Raw genomic sequence first — 26460 nt, forward strand, 5'->3', positions numbered from 1 at the left:
ATCTATGCCAGTCTTGATGCTCTGCATCAGCCAATCTTGTCCTCAATGTTCACACATGCATTTTCCAAGAGGAGTCACTCAACCAAAATCAGGAGCAGGAATCATGGCCCTTGCAAATCTAAGAGGCGCAGAGGTCATTTCAGTGCCCAGTTACCACACCTGGGAATAAGAACCAAATAAAAACAAGAAATGCTGGAACCACTCAGCTGGTCTGGCAGCATCTGTGAAAAGAGAAGCAGAGTTAACGTTTCGGGTCAGTGACCCTTCATCGGTCACTGACCCGAAACGTTAACTCTGCTTCTCTTTTCACAGATGCTGCCAGACCTGCTGAGTGGTTCCAGCATTTCTTGTTTTTATTTCAGATTTACAGCATCCGCAGTATTTTGCTTTTATTTTAGGGAATCAGAACCGACTGGCTCAGTTTCAAACTGGATGAGTCACTTACTTCGAAGGAACAAATCACATTTCTGAATGGGTGTAAAGAAAAGGTAAAACAACTTTGTTTGTTTAGAGATACAGCACTGAAACAGGCCCTTCGGCCCACCGAGTCTGTGCCGACCATCAACCACCCATTTATACTAATCCTACACTAATTCCATATTCCTACCACATCCCCACCTGTCCCTATATTTCCCTACCACCTACCTATACTAGGGGCAATTTGTAATGGCCAACTTACCTATCAACCTGCAAGTCTTTGGCATGTGGGAGGAAACCGGAGCACCCTGAGGAAACCCACACAGACACAAGGAGAACTTGCAAACTCCACACAGGCAGTACCCAGAATTGAACCCAGGTCGCTGGAGCTGTGAGACTGTGGTGCTAACCACTGCGCCACTGTGCCGCCCTAAATTATATGTTAATATTAATTAACAGTGATGAACAAGTAGCTGGAACTAGAATTTTGTTAACCTGTTTCAATCTAAGGGTTCTGATGAAAGATCGCAGACTTGAAACATTGGGCAGAGTTTTACCATGGTCTTCCAGACCCTACATCGGGACCAAATGGGGGCTCCAAGCCCGTACTTGCCGGCAGCGGGACTGCTTCAGCATTTGACTGGAGGCAAACTCTTAATTGGGCACCTCTGGGCTTGCCATTCAATTAAGGGCAGAGGGAGGAAAGTAGATGCTGCCGGCCCAATCAGAGGGCTGACAGTTCTGAAGCCTTGGCAACTGCACCAGGAGAGCTGGACACCGCTGAGGCCAGTCAGGTATCGAGATGGCGCCTCAACATGGAGGTGCATTTGAATATGTAGGTTAAAAAATTTAAACACAAAGGGGCCAAGCGGGCAGGCCTCTCTGGATTGCCCACTGGCAACCTGCAAGTGGGCCAGGAAAATCGCTCTTAATAGGGCCTTTAATTATTTAAATGTGCGGGAACCCATCCCGACACAACTCCCCACATTTTTCCTGCCCACCCCCCCTCACCTCCCAGCCCACTACTACAGCGCTGGGAAAATCCCGCCTGTTTACTCGGTTTCTCCCTCCATAGATGCTGCCGGACCGGGTGACTATTTCCAGCATTTTCTGTTTTTATTTCAGACTTGCAGCACCCACAGTACTTCGCTTTTGTAAATCTAAGAGGAATCCTGAGCTGGCAAAGTGAAAATAAAAATCAACCAGGGCTTCTAACTGAGTGGATATTCGGTGATATCATAATCACGCTCGGTGCTGAAGAATGGAATGCTTTTTCACCCAGTGTCCTGGGCAATATTTATCCCTCAACCAACACCACTAAAAAACAGATGATGATGATTATCACATTGCAGTTTGTGGAACCTTGTTGTGCACAAGTTGGGGGAGGGGGGGTCACATGTCCTACATTACAATAGTGACTATACTTCAAAATACTTCATTGGCTGTAAAGGAATTTGGGATGTCCTGAGGTCATTGAAGGCATGATGTAAATGTCATTTTTTTTTCTTATTATGACACAAAAATGTGCTTTAATCCCAATCTTCTACAAGCATCCCACTGAGCCACTACCCACTTTTACTCCCCACTCCAGTGAGTATGAGTATGATGCAAGTGATATTGACAACTACTCGACAATTCTGGGCAGATTTATGCCCAATAGGAACTCTGAGGCAGCCAAAACTCAATAACAAATTGCATTCAAATAGCAACCTTTAATGCAGTAAAACATCCCAAGGTGCTTTTCTGGAGCGTTAATGCACGAAATTTGACACGAGCTGTATAAGGAGGTATTAAGACAGGCGAAAGAAGTCGCTTTTAATGAATGTCTTAAAGGAAGAGAGAGAGGTAGAGAGGTTGAGAGAGGGAACTCCAGAGCTTAGGGTCTAGGCAGTTGAAGACATGACCACCAATGGTGGAGGTGACGAAAATCAGGGATGAACAAGAGGCTAGAATTGGACGGGCACATGGATTTCATCTCATATCGAACCCTTAAAGAGAAACTTCTAATCCACCCCAGTCTCATGAAGGCACAAAGTCCTGCTGGCCCCACACATGGAAGAAAAGTATGCTAACGCACTATCCTTACACCTTTTCCCACATCACCACCCATCCTTGCATTTTATTTTTCTATGCCATTAGTGCTTGGAACTCAGGACCAAAGTAGCATTGCCATGGTGACAGGAAAAACTAATTTCAACAGGTCAGCTATTTCAAATCCACCCAAGAAATCAGCTCTTACTAAACTGCAGTTTAACTCTATAGCGACTGACCGACTCCCTTTGCACTTCGCAAAACAAATAAAATCCAAACTTGATTAATATATTATCAGCACTCCACCAAATAACTGACCGCAGTGACAAGAATTAGACAGGTCACCTGCCAGTCAATAAGATCGAGATATAAGTCACCCCGCCATAGATGTGTCTGTATTGGTGCAGTGGTTAAGGGTTAAGTAAAAAGAAAAAAAGCGTTATTTTACCCTGCAAGCTTGCCTTAGAGCCAGCTGTAGGGTTTCTGTCTGGCAGGGTCTCATTGCTGCATTCACAAGGAAAGGGCCAATACAGCAGCTGATGTTCAAACTGGTTTTTCATGCTATGTGAAGCACTATGAAATGTTTCTGAGAGATATGGTAAAACGTGATAAAAATGAAGTCTTTTTCTCTTCTGATCTGACTGTTTTTGTTTTCAGAATGACCTGAAGACACGTAGTTTGACCCAATCAAAAATCAGACTTATTCCAAGGTGACCCACTTGCCACTAGTGAGCCTGTACTGTTGCCACAAGCAAGAACTTTGCATCTTTGAATAACTGAACAATTTTTTTATATGTAGCAAAACAAAAATGACATATCAATCGGTACGACATGAGTTGGAGCTACAGTGGAATATTGTATGACTACACAGGCTGAACTACATTTTCAAAGGTCAATAGATCACTGCTGCTCGTCCTTAGGTCTGCAGCTGTTATCACACCAGAATGAGCAAGCCAAATGCAGCACACAGACCTCCTAGCTCATGAGTTAAATCCATTTAACAAACACAAGGTTTGGATTTTGTAAATTAATCAAAGAATGTTGCCAATTTTAACAAATTAGTCAGTCTGTAGAACATCCTCTCTTTAGAAACTCAGCTTGGAGGTTTACCAATCTGCTAAATAAAAGATTTTTAAAGCAGATTTGCAGCTGCTATCCACACTGATTTTCAAAAACGGAGTTGAAGTTTCACTTTTCCTTCTAATCTTAATGAAAAAGGTAAAAGGAAAGCAACAAACGATTAAAATATTGTCGCTGTAAATGTTGTCCAGAGGGAAGTTCTCTATTGCTCTTAAAACAATATTCAACCTGACACAACTGGAAATGACCAATTGGAAGAAAGGGTTAACAATTGGCTTACAACATGTAACAAAGTGCAAATTGTGAATCACAGAACACCAAACTAGACAGATGCTGGAGCTGGCAGACCCCAATTCCACTTCTTTTTCATGCTGTCTCCCTCTTTCTTATCACTTTCCCTCCTTCTGTCTGCCTTCACACAGTTTGGTTTTCTTTTTGAAAAGTTGAATACAGAACCTATTTAGTCCCCTCCTGTCCCCACCACCTTTTCCATTCACCTGCTTTTTGGTTTAAGGCAAGCAAAGTGGAAATGTCTGCAGGTTAGCATAGCAAACAGTCAGAAATGATCAGGATCTCAGTGGGTAAGTAACTGCCAAGACAAATAGGAAAGGTCAAGGATGCAAACAAAGCCCACTGGGGCACGACAGATGAGAACAGGCTCAGTTCTCTGATTACCAGCAAACTCCCTACAGCAATGGCACCAACACTGCTGTACGCCAGCTGCATTCTAGCCTGACTCTGCTTCCCATTGCAATACGGTACATTGAAGCAGGTGGCCCAAACCAATACATGGCCTTCCCATCCTGTGACCTTTAGGGTTGAGAGCCAGAAGTTGACGGCAAAAAAACAATGACTAATGTGCGTGCGTGCGTGTGTGGGATACAGTGATCACAGGCACGTCAGCTCCATCGCACTGTCATGTTGATATCAACTGCAGCTTCCCCCGGGGTAATGCTGTGCAGGGAGTGAAACAGAAAACGTGAGTGAGCTGATCTGAACTGGGAGGTTCCAAAAGGACCTCCCAAATTGGCTGCATAGCTGTCGCGTATGACAATCCCAACCTGCACCATTGGGCTCTGACACTGACATCCTACTCAACAAAATAAGTTAATTAGATTAAACCAAGGTCAGTTATAAAAACAACAAAAAGGCTTAGAATGATTTATTTGGTAATCAAAGGTCATGAGAAGCAGCAGAGGTAAAAGAAGCAATTTACAAACCCGTTAGTGCAATCATGATGACAAAACAAAAACAAAATTAATTTATACCCAGGAACACTTGGCTCAGTCAGCTGCATGCCCATCTCGGAAATTTAGGGGTCAATTTTAAACTTAACTTCCCCTGCAGCAGAGGTGGGGGGGGAGGAGGAGGAGGGCAGTTAAAAATAAACAGGTTACTAACTCTTGAAAGCGCTATACAAGTGCAAGCTCTTGCTTTCTTTAAAATAATGGGCAAGGATATATAAAGCAAAAAATTCAGGTCAAAGGGAGGTAGCTTCAGAAGTAGGAAACTGTTAGCAATGTGAAAGTAAGATTTTGTCACTTAGGGTTGTTAAGCTGTGAAAAACTGCCTCGTCCATGCATTAGCCTGTAAACATGGAGTCAAGAGACTGCAAAGGGGACAGAATCTTGTAACCCAGGCTAATATGTGATAAGATTTAAGAACTAGGAGTGTCCATACAGCTGCTCTGCTGTGTAGCAATAGTGTCAATGACCAAGCTATATTTCTGGATATATTGACAGATCTAACTATTGGCTTCTTGCGATGAAGTAGGAAGCGTAGGAAAATTAGGATTTTATCGTTCTACTTGATTGGTACAGGATTGCTCTGGAATATAGCAGCAGGAGTATGTCATTCAGGTCCTCGTCATCATCCCTCTCCTCAAAAAAAATAACCCTTGACCCAACCATCATTGCAAACTACCACCCAATCTCCAAACACCCTTCCCTCTCCAAAATACTTGTACGTATTGTCACCTCCCAAATCTGTCTTTTTCAGAACTCTTTGTTTGAATGCCTCCAATCAGGTTTCCACCCCTGCTACAGTACCGAAACGAGTGATCAAAGTCACAAATGACATCCTATGTGACTGTGACAAAGGTAAACTATCATTCCTCGTCCTTCTCGACCTGCCTGCAGCCTTTGACTTGGCTGACCACACCATCCTCCTCCAACGCCTCTCCACTGTCGTCCAGCTGGGTGGGACTGTTCCATTCTTATCTATCTAATCATAGCCAGAGAACCATTTGCTTCTCTTCCTGCTCCCGCACTGTTACCTCTTATGTCCCCCAAAGATCTATCCTTGGTCGCCTCCTATTTCTCATCCATATATTGCCCCTCGGCGACATCACCTGAAAGCAGCACATTAATTTTCACATGTCCGCTGCCGACACCCAGCTCTACTTCACCACTATCTCTCGACTCCTCCACTGTTGCTAAACTATCAGACTGCTTATTCAACATCCAGTACTGGAAGAGCAGAAATTTCCTCCAATTAAACACTGGGGAGACTGAAGCAGTTGTTTTCGATTCCCACTCTAAACTCCGTTCCCAAGCTACCAACTCCATCCCTCTCCCTGGAAAGAGTCTGTGACTAAACCAGACTGTTCGCAACCTTGATGTCATGTTTGACCCCGAGATCATGCCATCATATTTTGCTTGATAACACTCCTGTGAAGCATCTTGGGATTTTTGCTACGTTAAAGACACTATATAAATACAAGTTGTTTTCGTTGTCTGTTTTTTGTTACCATAAAACTTAGCAAGAGTAATATTCCCAAGTCCGAATTTCATATAATTCCTAAATAGTAACAAATGTAAAACAGCAAAATAAAACACATGAGGAAGCCTTCCCTCCTGGCCCCCCACCCATTCCCCCAGACCCCCAGGACTCCATTTACTAAGCCTAGCTTTAACATTATCTTGTAGAGTGGTAAAGTCATCAGAATTTTTAAGACAAATGAAGAAGGGAGATGAGAATTGTTTAAAAAACACAGCAAGTAGTTACGATCTATAAGGATTAAGAGATTTGTTTTAAAACTACTTACTACTTTGGGGATCCCATACCAACATGCTATCATTTGGCTACCACTGCCAAAGGAAATTCTAGGAATCAACCCATTCTGAAAGCAGGAAAACCCCTTTTCCATTCTGGAAAGAGGCCGAGAAGTCTAAAGCATTTTGCGGTTAGATTTCAAGGCGTATGACTGAGTATCAGTGTACTTAATCAGAGCAGGAAGCAACCACTTGTGATTCACAAGCTGTTTCCAAAAGTACATTAAGTTTTAATTCACCTCCATCTTTTGCCAGCAAGGCGACCTCTTCAGCAATGTTACTGCAGCTCTGCTGTTCAAATGCAACTCATGAGCAGGTCACTCATTCACAAGTGTAGGTTATTCACAGGAAGCCAGGCAGCATGTGACTTTCACCTAGACTTTCTATCATAGGTGCACAGGCAAACTCTTAAACAACAACAACTTGCATTTATGTAGTCCCTTTGATACAGCGAAATGGTTCACGCGAGCAGATTAACAAAATTTAATATTGAGTCACAGAGACATATTTGGACATTCAGACCAAAAGCTTGGACAAAGAGGTAGGTTTTAGGCCTTGCCATTTTGTCATTCCAGGCTAGTTTAGTTGGATTTGTCTTTGTAATGTCCAGAAAAAGTGATGCTGGGAGCCCCGCATCACCTCTTCTGTGGGAGGTCTGCCGAATTTAATGCCAATTAAGCACATAAGTGGATTGCGGCGGGCCTACCACAGGATCAAGGACCCAGGCGATGGAAGTCCCGCTCTCTGTGAGCTTCCGGCCAATCAGAGGCCGGCTGCTCTTTAACTGAGGAGCGTCCCCCCCACCCCCCACCCCCACCCCACTTCCCAATGCCGGGTCCCTCTTTCAAGCACTAAGTGCCTTTTAATGAGGGACACCCACCCACCCCGGAACCCGAAAGCAGCCCACAAATTTTTTTGTGCCGTGCTTCCCGGGATGGCGACAGGGTCACCCTCTGCATGGCTAATTGCGGTGCCGGCGGGATGAGGCCCTTAATTGGGCATTAATTGTCCTCAACTGTGGTAGTGTGGCAAGGGTGTTCACAGGCGTTTTCACCATGGACTTAATTTTGGCAGAGGCGGGAAGGTGGCAGGGTCGCCCACCGCCACCATCCCACTCAATTATATGCTCTCACCGCCTCCAAACCCATTGCGGAGGAGGGCATAAAATACTCTCCCCACCCCCGTTGTCGTTATTACATAGAATCTAACAGGCCATTGGTTATACACCAGACAAGTCTCCCCCACTCTAATAACCATTTTTCAGCCAGCCCTCATATCCCACTAATCCATTCTCCCTCCCCTTAAATGCATCAATTCCATTTGCTTCAACGGCTCCATGTGGCAGCGAGTCCCCCATTCTCACCACTCTGTCAAGATAATCCTTCTCAATTTTTCATTTGATCTGTTAGTGACTTTGTTGTCTTTATGCCACCTTGTTCTGGACTCACCCACATATGTAAACAGTTTGTCCACATCCACCCTAATGAACCTCCATCAGGATTTCTTTTTATAGTGTAGAGATCAAAACTGCGCACAGTACGCCAAATGTAATCTACCCTGGATTCTATATAAATTGAACATTATCTCCTTGCTTTTGTATTCGATTCCTTTAGAAATGAACTTTGCACTCTTACAACCTTAACAACTTGTGTTGCAACTTTTAGTGATTTATGTATCCGTATTCCCAGACCTCTTTGCTTCTCGACTCCATTTCGTCCCTTAGTTTCCAAGGAATAAGCGACCTCCTTATTCCACCTCCCAAAGTGAACCGCCTCACATTTCTCTATCTTGAATTTCTTGCTATTTAATTGCCCATACTGCAAGCCTGTATGTCTTCCACTATTTTGGTGCAGTTGTCCACATTATTAGCTATACACCTCAATTTGGTATCACCTATACTACGTTAGTCTAACATGTTGCCACTAATGTACAGCAGAAAAAAAATCACCTCGCAACATTAGGCCAGTATTGTGCCAAGATATTTCAATGCTGAGAAATTTTGATTCTTGTGCAATACTCTTAATTCATGACAAGCGTGAGCTAGCAAATTGGATACAAAATTGGCTTGGTGATAGGAGGCAGAGGGTGGTAGTGGAGGGTTGTTTTTCAGATTGAAGGCCGGTGACCAGTGGTGTGCCGCAGGGATCGGTGCTGGGCCCTCTGTTGTTTGTCATATATATTAATGACTTGGATGAGAATATAGGGGGTATGATTAGTAAGTTTGCAGATGACACCAAAATTGGTGGTATAGTGAACAGTGAAGAAGGTTGTCTAAGGTTACAACAGGATACAGATCAACTGGGAAAGTGGACAAGGGAGTGGCAAATGGAATTTAACGTAGACAAGTGTGAAGTGATGCATTTTGGGAAGTTAAACCAGGGCAGGACATATACAGTGAATGGCAGGGCCCTGGGGAGTGTTGTTGAGCAGAGAGATCTTGGGGTGCAAGTACATGGTTCCCTGAAAGTGGCAACACAGGTAGACAGGGTGGTGAAGAAGGCATATGGCATGCTTGCCTTCATCGGCCGAGGCATTGAGTACAAGAGTTGGGACGTCATGTTACAGTTGTACATAATGTTGGTTAGGCCGCATTTGGAGTACTGTGTGCAATTCTGGTCGCCGCACTACAGGAAAGATGTGATTAAGCTAGAGAGGGTGCAGAAAAGATTCACAAGGATGTTGCCTGGTTTGGAGGGCTTGAGTTATAAAGAGAGATTGATAGGCTAGGTCTGTTTTCCCTGGGGCGAAGGAGGCTGAGAGGGGACATGATAGAGGTATATAAAATTATGAGAGGCACAGATAGGGTAGATAGCCAGAGTCTGTTTCCCATGGTAGGGGTGACTAAAACTAGAGGGCATAGATTTAAGGTGAGAGGGAGGAGGTTTAAAGGGGATCAAAGGGGTAAATTATTCATGCAAATAATAGTGGGTATCTGGAATGAGCTGCCTGAGGAGGTGGTGGAGGCAGGAACAGTAGCGACATTTAAGAGGTACCTGGACAGGTACTTGAATGAGCAAGGCATAGAGGGATATGGAATTAATGCAGGCAGGTGGGACTAGTATAGATAGGCATTATGGTTGGCATGGACGCGGTGGGCCGAAGGGCCTGTTTCTATGCTGTACGACTCCATGACTCTAGATGCTCCCATTGCCAATGACAGCTCAGCAACCATCAGTACTTCGCTCAAAAAGTTATCTCCAACCCAAGTATGGCAGGGCAAACTCTATAATTGCACTCCTTGCCACTTTTCACAGTTAAAAGGTCAAAATAGGAAAATTTAATGCGCCACTTACTGAAATCCCAGTGACAACACTGAAATAGGGCAATTCATTTTTAAAATTAGGAGGTGTTAGGTGTTAGGAGGTGCAATTACTTTTTTTTAAAAATCATATCAAACACAAAGTTTGATTCTCAAAGCAAAGAGGCAGCTCATTAGAGCAGTATTTTTGTCACAATGACCCCCTGTTAACCTCGCAAACCCGAGACCATTACAAATAACTAGGAAAAGCATTCATTAATCAGTAAGTTAGAGTTAAGGAAATTAAAAACGGATGCAAAGGACACATGTCAGAAAGTTCAGCTGATGCATCCTTGCACTGAATCAAATTTTGCAGGAATGCCCCTTGCATTGAGAACTTTCTTACCTACGGGTACAAATTAAAGCTGCAACACAGAAAATCAAGCCACTTTTCTCTGAAAATTTGAATATAGAACAAACACGGAGCAAAACAGTTTGCAAAACAGCCTTTATTTTATGAAAAGGCACTGGAGAAAGAGCAAAAATTATCTAGAAGGATGATATCAAGACTGAGAACTTAAGTCAAGAAAAATTGAACAGGTTGAAACTCTTTTCCCTAGAAAATGGTTGAAGGGGTGAGCTGATAGAGGTTTTAAAGATTATGAAAAGGTTTGATAGGGCATATGTAGAATTTTTTTTATTCATGCATGGAAAGTGGACTTTGCTGGCAAGACCAACATTTATTGCCCATCCCTAATTGCCCTTGACAACTGAGTGGTTTGCTAGGCCATTTCAGAGGGAAGTTAAGAGTCAACTAGATTGCTGTGGGTCTGGAGTCACATGGAGGCCAGACCAGGTAAGGATGGCAGATTTCCTTCCCTAAAGGATATTAGTGAACCAAATGGGTTTTTATGACAATCGATGATGGTGCCATGAAACTATTACTGAGACTAGCTTTCAATTCCAGATTTTATTATTAATTAATTGAATTTAAATTCCAGCAGCTGCCATGGTGGGATTTGAACCCATGTCCCCAGGACATTAGCCTAGGCCACTAGATTACTAGTTCAGTGACATCACCACTACGCCATCTCCCCCACATGATATTGTCACAGAGCTGTTAGGTAGGTAGCTCCAGGAGCTTTTCCTACTGACGATGAATGGCAATGTATTTCCAAGTCAGGATGGTGTGTGATGTGGAGGGGAACTTGCAGGTGTAGATGCTGCTCGTCCTTCAATGTGGTAGAGGTCACAGCTTTGGGAGGTGCTGTCAAAGAAGCCTTGTTAAGTTGCTGCATTGCATCTTGTAGATGATACACACTGCTGACACATTGCGCCAGTGGCAGAGGGAGTAAATGTTTAACATGGTGGATGGGGTGCCAATCAAGTGGGCTTCTTTGTCCTGGAAGATGTCAAGCTTCTTCAGTTGTTAGAGCTGCACTCATCCAGGCAAGTGGAGTGTATTCCATCACACTCCTGACTTGCACCTTGTGGACAGGCTTTGGGGAGTCAGGAAATTAGTTACTCGCCACAGAATTCCCAGCCTCCGACCTGCCCTTATAGCCACAGTATTAATGTGGGTGGTCCGGTTAAGTTTCTGGTGAATGGTAATCCCCAGGAGGTTGATGGTAGGGGATTCAGCAATGGTAATGCCATTGAATGTCAAGGAAAGAAGGTCAGAATCTCTCTTGTGGGAGATGGTCATTACCTGGCAATTGTGTGGCACGAATGATATCTGCTACTCATCAGCCCAAGCCTGCATGTTGTCGGGGTCTTGCTGCATTCTGGCATAGGCTGCCTCAGTGTCGAAGGAATTGTGAATGATGCTGAAGACAGTGCAGTCATCAGGGAACATACTGACCTGACCTTATTATGGAGAGAAGGTCATTGATGAAGTAGCTGAGGATGGTTGAGCCTATGACACTACCCTGAAGAACTCCTGCACCGATGTCCTGGGACTGAGATTGGCCTCCAACAGCCACAACCATCTTTCATCGTGCAAGGTACGTCTCCAGCCAGTGCAGAGTTTTCCCCTCGATTCTCATTCACTTCATTTTTACGAGAGCTCCTTGACACAGGAAGGAACATAGGAGCAGGAGTAGGCCATTCAGCCCTTCGAGCCTGCTCCACCATTCTAGACCATGGCTGATCATCTACCTCAATGTCTTATCCCCATATCCCTTGATGTAATTAGCAACTAGAAATCTATCAATGTCTGTCTTGAACTTACTCAGCGACTGAGCTTCCACCAGCCTCTGGGGCAGAGAATTGCAAAGATTCACCACCCTCTGAGTGAAGAAGTTCCTCCTCATCTCAGTCCTAAATGGCGTGCCCTTTATTCACAGATTGTGTCCTTTGGTTCTAACAAGACACACTTGATCAAATGCTGCCTTGATGTCAAGGGCAGTCACTCTCACCTTACCTCCGGAATTCAGCTTTTTGTACGTTTGTCTATGCTGGTGCTGATGACCCACAGCACCTCATGGATGCCCAGTTTTGAGTTGCTAGACTTGTTTTGAATCTATCCCATTTAGCACAGTGGTAGTGCTACACAGCACAATGAAGGGTGTCCTTAGTGTGAGAAAAGGACTTTGGACCCACATGGACTGTGCACTGTCATGGACAGATGGATCTGCAACAGGTAGATTGCTGAGGACAAGGTCAAGTAGGTTTTTCCTCTCATGTTGGTTCTCTTAATACCTGCGGCAAGCCCAGTCTGGTAGTTATGTCCTTCAGGACTTGTCCAGCTCGTTCAGTAGTGGTGCTACCTAGCCAATGTCAGTGATGAACATTAAAGTCCCCCCACCCAAAGTGCCCTTGCTACCCTCAGTGCTTCTTTTGAGTTGTGTTCAAGAAGGAATACTGATTCAACAGCTGAGGGAGGGGAGTAGGTGGTAATCAGATGTCTTTGCCCATAATGCCAGGAGTCTTCATGGGTTCTGGAGTCAATGTTGAGGCCTCCCAGGGCCACTCCCTCCCGACTGTATACCACTGTGCCAGCAACTCTGCTGGGGCTGTCCTGCCAGGTATGGTGATGGAGAAGTCTTGGATATTGGATGAAAGGTATGATTCTGTGACTATGACTATGTCAGGCTGTTGCTTGTCTAGTCTGTGTGAGACAGCTCTCCCAATTTTGGAACACGTCCCCAAATGTTAGTGAGAGGGAGCTTGCAGGGTGAACAGGGCTGGGTGCGCCTTTGTCATGTCTGAATCCATTGCCTCAGTCAATGCCGGGTGGTCTGTTCTGTTTGTTCTTATTGTAGATTTCTGTAGCAGTCTTGAAACAACTGAGATGTCTGCTAGGTTATTTCAGAGGGCAGTTAAGAGTCAACCACATTACTGTGGGTCTGAAGTCACATGTAGCCCAGACCGGGTATGAACAACAGATTAAGGGACATCAGAGAACCAGCGGGTTTTTACAATAGTTTCATAGAGAGATACAGCACTGAAACAGGCCTTTTGGCCCACCGAGTCTGTACTGACCAACAACCACCTATTAATGCTAATCCTACATTAATCCCATATTCCCTATTACATCCCCACCATTCTCCTACCACCTACCTACACTAGGGGCAATTTACAATGGCCAATTTACCTATCAACCTGCAAGTCTTTGGCTGTGTGAGGAAACCAGAGTATCCGACGGAAACCCACGCAGTCACAGGGAGAACATGCAAACGCCGCACAGGTAGTACCCAGAATTGAACCCGGGTCGCTGGAGCTGTGAGGCTACGGTGCTAACCACTGCGCCACTCTGCCACCCCATGGTCACCATTACTGAGACTAGCTTTTCATTCCAAATTTATTTAACAAACTAACTAACTAAATTAACTAACAATTTAAATTTCCCCAGCTGCCATGGTGGTATTTGAATTCATGTCACTGTGATTACTAGTCCAGTAACATGATCACTATGCTACTGTATTCCTGCTGTCACCATATGCTACCACTTGTATGGACAGTGGGGGGGATGGTGGCAAAGCAAGGCCCATAAATAGAAGATAGTCACTAGTAAATCTAATAGGGAAATCAGGAGAAACCTCTTCAACCAGACAGGGATTTGTATGCGAAACTCACCAGCACATGGAGTAATTTAACGTGAATAGTGTAGATGCATTAATTTCTCCTCACACTGAGGGGAAAAAGGAACAGTATGTGATGCTGATATGGTTAGCTAAACAGGCGGGAGGAGGCTCGTGTGGAGCATAAACACCAACATGGCTCAGTTGCGCCGAATGGCCGATTTATGGCTGTGCATTCTACGTAATTCTATGTAATAAGAAGCTTCCAACACCTCCAGGTGTCATGCAAGGTGAGGGTTGATGCTGCTGGGTTAAGACAACAGCCGAGAAAAGCCACATTTGAGCAATCGGTTACAATCAAAGATGCAACTCTATTGAGAAACAATTCACCTATTGCATATTAGAAACACAACTGATATTTAGGATGGTGGCAGGCGCTGGTGGAGTGTTGGGAGGAACAGGTGGAGTGATGAGAGAAAGAGAGGAGATCACAATATGGCCCGAGCAATGATTAAACTGGTGCTGGTTTATATTTTTGCAGAGTACAGTAGCATCTCCTGACTCTGTCTGAAGGCCAAAATCAAATAATGCAGAAAAGTAGAGTGGTGCGAAACAAGAAGATCCAGCAGCTGCTGTGACATTCCGGATCCCAGGGTCTTTCATTTTGAGGAACTGAGTAACCATATCAAATGCTTGAAGAGTTCGGTGCAACAAGGCAAGAGCATGAGTCACACAGTCCAAGTTTTCTGTATTCTAAAGGGCAAACGCATCTGCCATGAACGCTTGATGCCTTCAGGATCTGGGGAGGATTAAACTCAAGGTGACAATTGCAAAGCCAGATGACAATCAGACAACAAAAACAATTACATTTCAACTTTATTATACAAAAGAAGAACCATTCTAACATTTTGGATTTACAAAGAAGTCAATGATAAGAAGATAAGTTTGGATGTGCACAAAACAATCAACAGCATGTAACATTTAATTAGCATCAATATCTACACCCTCAAAGTAACTTATTTTTCTTAATTTAGGAAGCTGATCTTTCCTCCCACCATTCCTGGTCAAGCCACCCTCCTTCCATTGGCTATCCTTTGTCTACCATCCCTTCTCGCTTCCTTCATGCAAAAATCTTTACAAATCTCTGGTGTACAATTTTGGGCAACACACAATTGAGAGGGTACAGAGGAGCTTACCAGGATGATAGTACGGATGACGGACTTCGGTTATGTGGAGAGATTGGAGAAGCTGGGATGATTCTCTGTAGAGAAGAGCGGGTTAAGAGGAGACCTAATAGAGGTATTCAACATTATGACGGGTTTTGATAGAGCAAGAAAGGAGAAATTTGGCATGTGGGTCAGTAACCAGACGTCACAGATTTAAAATAATTGAGAAAAGCACTAGAGGGGAAAGGAGGAGAAATATCTTCACACAGAGGATTGTTACGATCTGGAATGCACTCCCTGAAAGTGTGGTGGCATCATATTTCATAGGAACTTTTCAAGGTAATTGGACCTTGACTTGAAGAGGACGAATTTGCAGGGTTATGGGGAAAAAGCTGGAATGTGGTACTAAATTGGACTGCCCTTTTAAAGAGCCAGCACAGGCACAATGGGCCAAATGGCCTCCACTGTGTTACACGATTCTACCTAGCCTAGTTTCTGCCATCTAGCAAGCTTCATCTCACTCTCCCATTTGCCATTTCTCAACTTATCCTCACTCCTATTTCCCACACTTTGATTTGGGCTCTCTCCTGCCATCAGCCCAACATCATCTCTCACCTCCTTCCCATTTAGTATCCCACATATTGCTTCCCTACTCCCTTCTGCTATCTGTCAGCCTGTCCTCCCTTCTTTCAACCTTTTGCTTTGGTTTTCTCCTTCTGTTGATTACCCTTTGTCTCACAAACCCCCAACCCCACAGGCCATCTTTCATCTAGCCCCTCCGTCCAAATCCTCATTTAGATGACCCCTCCCTTCTATTATCTCCCATCCAGCCATCCCTCATCTAGTCTCCCTCCTTCATCTACCTTATCTTCACCTCTAGAAACAGCTCGTTATAAACTGCCGCAGTCATTTTCAACACACTTAATTTTATCCCCTTGTTTCAGGCTCTACATCCTCCTTGGCATTTGGTTTCTACAAAACCAATGTTTGTAGCTTTCGATATAGAATGAAGAGATCACCCTTTGAGAAACACGCCTCCAGTAATTGATGAGGTATCAGTAGCCAAATGGCTACTCTTGCAGTCCTATAGAACATGAAAGTGAAAGGACATTAAGTTTTACCAACTATACACAACCATGGACTCCACTGAAAATGAGCATTTTAAAATAGTAAGTAGTTAGTTACCTAAATGGACAGCGCCCCATGCAATGGAGAGGCTATTGTAATGGTGCAACCCTGAATATCTCTCACTGGCTCTAGTGCAACCCAGTTGACCACTGGCACAATATCTGACCACCCTCCATAGCCTATTCTACTGCACTGCAAGCAGAGGAGCAAGATAGAGATTGTCCCTCACCCTCAACCTGCTCAGGACTGAGAGAATACAGACTGCTTCTCCTCCGATGCGAGTTGAATGGAGGAATGATATGCCGCTCTACCAGTTTGTGCTAGTCTCCTTTTCTCAAGTTCAAGTTTAACAGATCTCTCCAGATTTTGTTGTTCTGCTAATTTCATCCCTCGTTCTCTTGCTGGGGAAAGAGTTGCACAAGCACCAACAACCTTCTGGGACCTCATTCTATTTGGCCAATGGAGGCATCACCGCATGGCTCGATCCCATCTTCACCCAACAACTACATGTACACTTTCCAAAAGTAATCAATGGACAGCAATCAGGTGCAATATTAACTAAATGGTACGATTTTAATGGGGGTGCAGGAACAGAGCGACCTGGGGTTCACATGGAATAATCTTTGAAGGGGGCAGGACAAGTTGAGAAGGTTATTTAAATAAAAAAGCATATGGGATCCTTGGCTTTATAAACAGAGGCACAGAGTACAAAAGCAAGCAAGTAATGCTAAAACTTTACTACTACTTTACTCAGCTGGAATAGTGTGTCCAGTTCTAGCCAGTAGACTTTAGGAAGAAGGTCAAGTTTTTGGAGAGGGTGCAGAAAAGATTTACTAGAATGATACAAGGGATTCAGTACAAGAGTTCAGTTATATGGAGAAACTAGAAGCTCGGATTGTTCTTACAGCAAAGAAGGTTATGGGGAGATTTAACAGAGGCCACCATAATTACAAAAGGTATTGATAAAATAAATAAGGAGAAACTATTTCTGCTGGCAGAAGAGTTAGTAAACAGGACACAAATTTAAGGTAATTGGCAAAAGGACCAGAGGAGAGGTGAGGAGAATTGTTTTTACGCAGCAAGTTGCTGTGATCTGGAATGCACAGCCTGAAACGTCGGTAGCAGCAGATTCAATAATAACTTTCAAAAGGGAATTGTTTATATATTTTTAAAAGGAAACATTTACAAGGCTGTGGGGAAAGAGCAAGGGAATGGGACTAATTTGATAGTTCTTTCAAAGAGCTAGTAGTATCACAATGGGCTGAATGGCCTCCTTCTGTGTTGTATCATTATAGGAACAGGGACTTTGACTGATATAGCACCCCCAACCCGAACCGCATGCAGGGGTGCTAAAGCTAATTGGGCACCCCCACTGGCTCATCAGTCAACTCATGGATTTTGACATTAATTTGGCAATGCTGTAACACCAACCAACAGAGGTTTAATGGCCTGCTCATTCAAATGCACTGAAGTCAGTCCCAAACAATTTGCCTTTTGCTCCTTGTGATCACTTAACACAAGGAACTCAAACAGTTGGTGGTTGTTGTTGTTTTCTTTCTACTGGGAAGGTTCACTAGCAAATTATCCTTTGCCGGGACTGCTACTTTCCTCAACTATCCTGTCAACCCCAATCGCCAGGCCAACCACATACATCTGACTCTAATTTGTACCTTATTAGAAACAATGACTGACTCTGGAGCACGTACAATATGGAACAGATTTGGCAAATTAGTGAGCCTGGTGTAGGCTTTGCACAATAGGAGAGTGGATCAGTAATTCAGGGAGCCGGAATCAACATGCCCCACACGTCCATTAACATGTTCTCCTTAATTTGACTCCACACTTTTATTCCCAATATGTACGCCTGTCACATGAAGCTTTGGCATGGCAGTTTGCGAAAGCTACCCACATATCTTTTCACACAATGAATAGTGATCCAGGAAGTAAAATGCTTTAGATATCCTTGATGTTTCGCTGTATTTATAAATAGTAAATGAATCTTGTGGTGTGGTACCCAGTCATGTGGATCAGGAAAGTCCCCAGGTTTGAAAGGAGATCTCAACACTAAAAAATGTATTAACTCATCAGACACTTGACCAAATGTTCATATGTTCCTTGAGAGGTCAGCTCACACAGTGGTTTAGTCCCTTTCACCTCTACGCCCCAGGTTAGCCCAGACTAAAGATGAAAATGTCTCTTCAGCTACTATCAGATTTAAGGGTCAGACATAAAAATATTTGGACAGTGTCAACCACACTACTAGCAGGCATGGGCCTACAAAATAAAACTATCTGCTGCCCACCTCATTCAGAAAAGAGTATCAGTCTCCACTTTGGATCTCATTGCACACAAAACACACTTCACACAACACACATACATCACACATACTCCTGAAGCTAGCATTACTGGTCAGACCTTCAAGCAGATCCTCTCTCCCCTACAATCATGAGACCAGCTGGAAATCAACAAACTGGTTTAGTCTTTATGAAATACATCACTGAACAGAATATCATTTCCATAGCAAGAAGTACATAGCAAAAATAATAAATATGGCATTTGGAGCGAAAGACTAATGCGCCTAGTCAACAGTCCAGATTACATGTGTGTGTCTGGCAGTCATCCCCTAGGGGTTTGAACTTAACTTTGTAGCCACATCGTAATATAAATTAACCCTAAATCCCTTCTAGACAAAAAAATAGGTAAAAATCTCAAAATGCAGCAGATGGCTAGTGTGGATAAATGAAGTGTCGATGTGGTGCAGTAAGGGATGATCTCCAAGGTTGGCAGTGAGCCACATGTTTTTAAGGCAGAGTTGAGAGAGTTTTTTTCTGCAGTAGCTGCAATGTTCCTGAACTGGAAGCACTTTTAATCACCACCAGCTTCCTAAAACAGGAAGGGGGTTCCATTCCCCCGAACTACTTTTTCTCACTTTGACGCACAAGGACTACCCTAAACATTTTTAATCTCTCCCATGCAAGAAACACTATATTGAGCTCTTAACCTGTACCTATTGTAGACTACCATCCTACTCCTCATCCACTCCCGTAATCCAAGCTGACATTCCAGTGCAGTACTGAGGACATGCCATCACTTGGATGAGATGCTAAACCAAGGCCCCGTCTTCTCTCTCAGGTAGACATAAAAGATTCTATGGCACTGTATTGCAGAAGAGCAAGGAAGTTCCCCCAGGTTTCCTTGCCAATATTTAACCCCCAACAAACATCACTAGAAAACAGGTTATATGGTCATTTATTTCATTGCTGTTTATGGGAGTTTGCGTGCAAATTGGCTGCTGCATTTCCTACATTACCATAGTGGCTACACTTCAGAAGTATGTCATTGGCTGTAAAGTGCTTTGGGAATGACCTGAGGTCATGAAAGGCTCTATATAAATGCTAAAAATCCTAATCTGCCATTTGCAAGCATAATGCAACTCTTAATGTTGTTTCAATAGATAACAGCCTCAAGAATCTCCAGTTATAATGACTAACGGTTAACTATAGAAAACATAGTGATAACACTGCACTTTGCTCACATCACAGAATCTGCAGATATTAAGCTACAGTGTTCAATAACGTTCGTCTCACACAGGACCAAAGCCCATTTTATATAATGTAATATTCCCTCAAGCTTGCCAATGAGGCCTTAATTTTAAACTCTAAATTTCACAAAATAGACATTCCCTGGAGGTCAAAACCTGTGCCTCCTATTCAGTAATTATACAGCACTTATATAAGTAAAATTGGATTAATGCACATTAATCGTTCGTGGGTCATTACCTAATGAATGAACAATTGAGACAGAGGTCAATTTTTAAAAAGCCACAGAATTTTGCAAGGGATTAGTAAGAAATGAACAACAAATTGCACTTACATAGCGCCTTTAACATAGTAAAACATCTCAAGGTGCTTGGCAGGAGCATAATCAGGCAAAATTTGACACTGAGCCATGTAAGGAGACATCAGGACGGGTGACCAAAAGCTTAGTCAAAGAGGTGGGTTTTAAGGAGTATCTTAAAAAGAGAGAGAGAGCGCAGCCAAGATGTTTAGGGAGGAAACTTCACAGCTTAGGGTCTAGGCAGCTGAAAGCATGGCCCCCAATGGTAGGGCGGTGAAAATCAGGATTGCGTAGGAGGACAGAATTGGAGGAGTGTAGAGATCTCAGAGGGTTGTAGGGCTGGAGGAGCTTACAGAGATGGGGGGGGGGGGGCAAGGAAGGCCATGAAGGGCTTTGAAAACATGGATGAAAATTTTAAAATCAAGGTTTTTCCAAGCCTCGATTTCTGCTGAACTGGGAGCATTTCCACATGTCTTGGTCCCATCTCTGCCTTGACATCCAAGTGTCCATGAGCCATTAGTAGAATCAAATGACTACGGCTTAGAACTGTTTTGACTTTCCAACACAGACAGTAAGTGAGAACTGCTTAAAAAAGGATTATCTTAAACATTTGAATATACAGGAACACATAGCAGTAAAATCCCTTACTGGATATAACAAAACTTTAAGAAGAAGCTGGACCAGATTTTGGCTAGGGCAGTGATTGCATCATATTGAAGTTAAGCGGATTAACAGTTAGAGTTCGCATGGTCCATGTGATCTCCTAGACTGCTTTGATCGCCTGAGGGAGTCACAGAGGAATTGTCCCCCCCAGAGCATTTTTGTTCCCTCTAATCGGCCCTGGGTTTGCATCTGTTTTTTGCCTCTGGCAGAAGATTTAATAACTGCGTGAGGTTAGGAAGTATCTAGTCATGTGTGTGGGGCAGGCTTGATGGACCAGCCGCTCTTTTCCTGCTGGTCATTTTCATATGTTCATAACTTAAGCGTCAAAAGTTATAACCCAGGAACATCCAAGCGTTTCATGGCTTCAAGGGCCACTTTGCTCTATGTCACAGAACCACACAAAAGCCTAATATTCCTCTCCTGTGAACCTAGGGATTGCTCAGTTTTTAAGCACATAGAAGAGTGGAGATCTGTCATGCCAGGGTCCTCCCCTGTTCATGTTACCTAGGGAATCAGGGGCTAGAGTAGTGCCTGGGATGACTCAAGCAGAGGGCAACTATGGAGATCATAAAATCATAGGATGATGCAACACTGTAGGAGACCACTCTGCCGTCAAGCCTCTGCCAGCTTTTTGGTAGAGCTATCCAATTAGTCATACTCACCTGCTCTTTTCTCACAGCCCTGTAAAACATTTCCCTTCAAGTATATATCCAATTCCCTTTTGAAAGCTGCTACTGAACTAGTTTCCACCATGCTATCAGGCAGTGCACTCCAGATCATAACAACTCCCTGTGTAAAAAAAAATGGCTCCTCATGACACTTCTGATTCTTTTGCCAATCAGCATAAATCTGTGCCCTCTAGCCACAGAACCTACTTCCACTGGAAAAAAATGTCTTATTTACTCTGTCAAAACTGCTTGTGATTTTGACCCTTATTGGGGCGTTCCCACCTCACTTTCCATCAGGTGCGCTAGACGGACACCTGAAAAACCTAGCAATAGCCTTTCCGCCAGGGGACAGTGGAAAGAGGGCAGTAAAGGCCATGTTGTTTGTAATCTTTATTTCGTTGTCAGTAAATGATTAAAAAATGAAGGATAATCAATGCTTTTTACGTCCTGATTTGCTGTCTGTGAGAATTCTGCAATGTGATTGGCTGCTTAGCCTGCTTGATTGATGACAGCACTGCTGCTGACACTGGAATTCCGCTTGAACTGACGCCCGAATGAAAGTAACGTCAAGGTGAAATCCATGCCACAGAGATGGCTGGATCTTTGTGGGCAGCTTCTTTGATGTTAGCAGGCAGCACTACCTTTTCACCGTTGGCTGCAAAATCTGGGCTAACATCTCCACAATGTTACAGTGTTGCTACAATCAATAGGCAACTTCATTGATATTGAACACCATAACATCAAGAATTTCACAACAACTGAATTGGATGTATATGGGGGCAGACAGGACCCTTGGAACATGATCATGGGACATGAAAAATACAGTTTTTAAAAAAAATTCGTTCTTGGGATGTGAGCATCTCCAGCATTTATTGCCCATCCCTAATTGCCTTTGAGAAGATGGTGGTGAGCTGCCTTCTTGAACTGCTGCAGTTCACATGGTGTAGGTACACTCTCAGTGCTGTTAGGGAGGGAGTTCTAGGATTTTGACCCAGTGACAGTGAAGGAACGGCATGTAGCACATGCTTTTAAAACAAACCCAGCTCCATGTGTTTAAATGAGATCTGCCTGCTTTGTCTTATTGGGGCAATTGATGATGTTACTGCAGGAAAATTGGGTGACAGATACTGGCAGCAGTTGAAGAATTAGTCACCGTCTGGCAGTGAATGAAGTCATGTTGTGAATGCCACTTTATGTAGTGGAATCCATACTGAGTTCTGAGTTTACACATAAGATACTGTACACCATGCATTATTCTTCTTGTGAATTACTTCAGTTCATCTGACAGCGTAGTGAATAAAGGTACTACCTGTTTTTTTGTCTGGCTCAGACAGCCAGAAGATCCAAGGTTTGATTCCTAGCCTGTGATGTGTTTATTGATTTCCGCTAGGACAGCATCAGGAACACTTAAGCATTGGCCTCAACCCCTCATGTGATAGGGAGGGGGCGGCGGTGCGGGGGGAGAAAAATCAGCCGGGGCTCCTGCTCCTGATTGTAATCCATTGATCCCTGTTGGGAAATCTGCATGGGTAAACCTTGGGTAAGAATTAGAGGGGGTTCACCCTTGATGGACCTTGTTGAATTGCTTGCAGATACCAACTCAGCACACTGGTGAAGAACATCCACAACCAATGTCTCTGGAATTTGGAGTCAACATCTTCACAAGGAGATGAGAGAACATTGGATGGGGGAAATGAGGGCGGCGGGGGAGAATTAATAAAATGGATGAATACTCCCACCAGTATCAGATAGAGGGAAACTCAAACATGTATTGTTCCCACTCATGATAGATTCAAGAATGAGAGGCACAAATTTAAGGTAATTGCCAAAAAAAGCAATGGCATCTTGAGGAAAAACTTTTTCACACAGCGAGTGGTTAAGGTCTGGAATGCACTGCCAGAAAGAGTGTGGTGGAGGCAGGTTCAATCGAGGCATTCAAAAGGAAATTAACTAGTTATCTGAAAAGGAAGAATGTGCAGGGTTACAGGGAGAAGGTGGGGGAATGGCACTACGAGAATTAGTCACTTAGAGAGTCGATGCAGACATGATGGGCCGAGTGGCCTCCTTCTGTGCTGCAAAATTCTGTGATGTACACCTTATATTGACTTCAAATCAGCAAGGGCTAATGGTTCAGTTAGGATGTACTGTACGAAGAAATTGAAAACTAAGAGTACTTGGGCTGTTGATGCAACTTTTGCCACTGAAGCGTATGCCTTTAAATTCATATCCTAACTTGGAAAGAGGCCAGATGGAAAGGGGAGTTCTATCTGTTTAATCATATGAAGTATTGTCAAAGATGGTCACGAGTGGCGCAGTGGTTAGCAATGCAGCCTCACAGCTCCAGCGACCCAGGTTCGGTTCTGGGTACTGTCTGGGTGGAGTTTGCAAGTTCTCCCTGTAACCATGTGGGTTTCCGCCGGGTGCTCCAGTTTCCTCCCACAACCAAATACTTGCAGGTTGATAGATAAATTGGCCATTGTAAATTGCCCCTAGTATAGGTAGGTGGTAGGAGAATTGAGGGAAGGTGCTGATGTGGTAGGGAATATGGGATTAATGTAGGATTAGTATAAATGGGTGGTTGATGGTTGACACAGAAGGGCCTGTTTCAGTGCTGTATCTCCCTATTGACCAGTAGCCAATGTAGGTCAATACGAGTAGGAAAGATAGGAAATTACCCCGCCACAGGAAATAACTTAAGGGCTGCCTCTTTTACGCTAAACACAAGAAATAGGAGCAGAAGTAGACCAGATGGTCCATCGAACCTGCTCCACCATTCAATACAATCCTGGCTAATCTTGGGCTTCAATTCTACTTTGCTGCCCGCTCACCATATCCCTTGATTTCCTGCGAGACCAAAATTCTATCTATCACAACCTTAAACGTATTCAATGATGGAGCATCCACAACCCTCTGGGGTAGAGAATTCCGAAGATTCACAACCCTTTGAGTGAAGTAATTTCTCCTCATCGCAGTCCTGAATGATTGGCCCCTTATCCTGAGACTGTGTCCCCATGTTCTAGATTCCCCAACTGGAAACAATCTCTCAGCTTCTACCCTATCAAGCCCTTTCAGAACTGTGTATGTCTCAATTAGATCACCTCTCATTCTTCTAAACTCCAGAGAATATAGGCCCAATTTACTCAGCCTATCATAGGACGTCCCCGCCCCATCCCAGTAAATCTTCGCTGCACTGCCTCCAGTGCAAGTATATCCTTTCTTAAATGTGGAGACCAAAATTGCACAAAGTATTTCAGGTCTGGTATCACCAAAGCCCTGTACAATTTTATTAAGACTTTTTTTATTCCTGTACTCCAATCCCCTTGCAATAAAGACCAACATGCCATTTGCCTTCCTAATAGCTTGCTGCACCTGCATGTTAACTTTGTGTGTTCCTTGTACAAGTACCCCCAAATCTCTCAGATCAGCAGCACTTAACAGTTTCACACCTTTCAAAAGAACCTGCTTCTTTCCACAGGATTTAAGAATCTCTCAAAGATTAAAATGCCATCTTTACATTGGTTTTACCAGTTGGATTTAGGGAGCAAGTTGCCCGAGCAATGGCGGTTGAGGGATTGAATTCTCGCCTGCCATGAAGGAGACGTGGATTCGATTCCCAGCCAATGCAGGTCCTTTTACCTTGAAGTGCCTTGGAACCATTTTATTGCATTAAAGGCACTATATAGTTTTGTTGTTATTTGGATTTTAGGCTCCCTGAAATACTGCAGTTCAAAACTGCTTTCCATTGACCAGTTGCAGGTTACAGACACAGGTCTACAAGTCCAAGGCTACAAAATTGGCAGGTCGAGCATGGCTACTAAATTGGCAGGTAGAGCATGGCTACCCGACCCAAACTCGACGACATATGTTGGGTTCGGGTAGGGTCGGGTCGCTCTTCCGGTCCGGCATTCGGGCTCGGGTCGGGTCAGACACAGTGACAGCCAGGACGTCAAGGTGGGAAACACTCCACACTAGTCTGCAGTGAGTGATTCCATCCAAGGTACAGCACAAACTCATCGATATAATCAATTTTATTCCAGGTGGCGGGGTCGGGTCGGGTCGGGCCGGGCGCGGGAAAAAATGAAAGGACTCAGGCCAGGTCGGGCTAGGGTCGGATGTGGTTCTGTCGGGCTCAAGTCGGGTTTCATTTGCAGACACGAGCAGGCCTTTAGTGTCAGGTCCTTCACTTCAGTGCAGTGCTGAGGGAGGGCACCACTGTTGGAGGTGCCATCTGTTGGCTAGCCTGTTAAACCAAGATCCTATCTGCCTGTTCATCTGGATGTCAAAGGTGGCACCATGGCATGGAATGCCGTTCATGAAAAAGTGGTGGAAGCAGACTCAATAATAACTTTCAAAAGGGAATTGGATGCATAGTTCAAAAGGAAATATTGCAGGGCTATGGAGAAACAGCAGGATTAATTTGATAATTCGTTCAAAGAGGTGGAGCAAATGGCCTCCTACTGCGCTGTGTAATTCTATGATTCTACTTGAAGAAGAGCAGGGGAGTTCTCCTAGTGTCTTTATTAACCCTTATCCCTCAAGCATCATCTCCAAAACTGATTAACAGGAAATGAGATGTTAATGAAACCTGCAGTGCACAAATTTGCCCGCAGACCAATCGTGATTTCAAAAATTCCATATTAATTTTAAATGCACACAAAAAGTTCCCCTCGCTTGTACTGGAAACTTTACTTGTTTTTCAAAAAGGAATTTGCTGATTTCACAATCCATTTTTGCATTTTAAAAATGAATCTGATCTGCCTACACCTTCTATATTTCAATGTTTTTTGAAAAGTTACAAACTGTTTATGCCAATAATGGGTGTCTATTACATGTCAATCAGTGGAACATTTATTTTCACCTTTTCAGTGGTCTTATATTCCAGTATTATTCACATTGCAATTTAGCTACCTGAAGTGATTCTTTAATACATATTGGACTCGAATGTTCTGAAATTTGCCTCACCTCAGACTACAAAGCAGAACATAGAGCGTCAGTGAGAAACAACCATGCAAGTGCAGTTCCCCCAAGTAGCATTCAGGCCTTCAACTTGCTAGCAGCATACAAGACAAGCTTGTGGCTAATGTTCTTGAAAATCACCAACGCAAAAATATCTCTGGTTATTTGAAGCAGCTGTTGCCCAAAGGATAAGGTTGGGGG

Source organism: Heterodontus francisci, chromosome 31, assembly GCF_036365525.1.
Source record: "Heterodontus francisci isolate sHetFra1 chromosome 31, sHetFra1.hap1, whole genome shotgun sequence".
Lineage (NCBI taxonomy): Eukaryota > Metazoa > Chordata > Chondrichthyes > Heterodontiformes > Heterodontidae > Heterodontus > Heterodontus francisci.